The sequence below is a fragment of the Rhinopithecus roxellana genome, chromosome 14 (assembly GCF_007565055.1).
Source record: "Rhinopithecus roxellana isolate Shanxi Qingling chromosome 14, ASM756505v1, whole genome shotgun sequence".
Taxonomy (NCBI): domain Eukaryota; kingdom Metazoa; phylum Chordata; class Mammalia; order Primates; family Cercopithecidae; genus Rhinopithecus; species Rhinopithecus roxellana.
The window spans coordinates 39009956-39012144 of NC_044562.1; positions in this window are offsets into that span (position 1 = coordinate 39009956).

Consider the following 2189-nt stretch of genomic DNA (forward strand, 5'->3'; position numbering starts at 1 on the left):
GATGGTGGACCAAAAATAGCTCTTTTTTATTTTGCCCAAACAAGAACATCTCAGCTGTCTACCTTCTGGAAGACAGATCAAAGATTATAAAACAGAACAGAATCCTATACATTGAGAACAATGAAAAATATGAGATGTTCATTTCAAAGGCTTAAGCAGTACAACGTATACATTCAACAGGAATGAAAACAGATACTTCCCTATTTGGTAATCATGTGCTTATGAGTAGATACTATTTTATATCCTCCTTCTAGCATAAGGTTCTTTGAGAAAACACTGATTGCAGCTGACCATCAGTAAGAGCCTAAAGGAAACAGAAATTCCTTAGAGGAACACTTAGGGGAAAAATGGTTTTCTTTTTTAGCCAAAGAATGAAGAAAGGGTAAAGCAGAATATCCAGTATGAATAAGACATTTTCTACCTGCTGTACTTGAAGTTGTCCAAGAAAATACAACATTTGCTGGCAACTTCAAACATTGCTCTATAATATTTTGACTATAAAAATTTATATTAACAGCTTATGATTATTGAGTGTTTATATTTGCCATGTATTGCACTTTTTCTTTTTGTGGACATCCTTTTTATCCACACAATAGTTCTTTCAAGTGAAATTTCTATTATTCCCATTGTAAAGATTACTCAATAAGTTGCCAAAATGACAAAGTTAAGAAACAGTAGAACTTAAAATCATTGCATAATATTGTCTCATACATTTATTAACATTTCAAGATATCACATTCCTCTGTGAATCACAAGGGAGGTTCAGGAAATTTTGAAGGACTGTATTTACAGAATGAATTCAAATTCCTTCTTGATTAATTTCTGTGCCATCCTAATGAATAGGTAGACTTCATCTTACAAATGGAGAAAATAAAGAGAATTATTCTAAACAGAATAGTTGATAAATGTTTTTCTGGACTTTACTGATTCTATGAATAGCTAAAGTGAGTTATATTCTTATAAATGTTTTATCCATAAATAAATGACTGTGTAAATAAATATGTGTGCAAGTGAGTTTGTGTGTTTGGTTCAGAATTGCATTTAGCTTTGTAGTGGCTAAACAAGTTATTGTCCCCTTCCTACATTTTTAAAGCTAGAACAAAATAAAAAAGTAAATATAATGGCTTAACATGATTCTTGCTGCAATTAAAAATTAAACTATATTCATTAATGAACAACATAGCCTAAAACGAATTGGGTCATGGCATACCACTATGTATTACTGCTTTTTTTCTAAAACTATGCCTAGATTAAAACAAGTTATTAGAACCCTTTGGAGTGAATTGCTTAAAAAGTACATAGTGATTCAGCAGGACTGCCATCATCAGTGGGGGTTGTGCAGTTAAATCCCTGGTGACTATTTTGAAATAAATGTTTTGTCTTGGAAGGAATTTTGGACACAATATTGTATATCTAGGTTCTGGAAAGTCTACCTCGGTTTTCAAACCATCCTGCTTCCAACTCATCAGCTTATGTGACCTTGGCTAAGTTAATACTTGCCTCTGAGGCCCAGTTTCCTCAGTTAAATGGAGAAAATGACAGTACATGCCTCATAAGGTTGTGTGAAATTTCGTATTTTAAACTATTAGAATATGTAGAAAAGTGCCTACCATACAGCCAGTATCAGTAAGTGCTGGCTATCATCCTTATATAATAATTACTGTTCTCACTAGTATTACTATATCCTGAGGAAGGTGTAACAGAAAAATATAATAGATATATTTGTAAGAGAAAATTCACAGTGGCCTTTGATATAAGCCTTTTTATTAACAATAATTGATCAGTTAATGATTGTGGTTTCAGTTGTCCATTATTTATTTACCGCAATAACAGGAATATATGCATATACTATGTGCTAAGTACTGTGCAAAGCATTTACATAAGCAATCTAATATTATGTTCATAACAACTCTAAGAGGAAATTATTATGTTTTTAAGAAAATTTCTCATGGAGAAGCAGAAACTCCAACTTAGAAAACTTTGGAAATTTTCCTAAAATCATAGCTGTCAGGGAATATAGAAAGCTGTACTTGAATTGAGGACTTTTGATTCCAAAGCCAAGCTTGTAACCAGATGACAACTAGGAAACTGTCATCTCTCTCTTTCAGAGGACACAGTTTCATAACAAATTTAATAGTTTCCCTTTTCTCCCTTAAGAATACCAATAAACCTAGATTGATTTTTCCAAT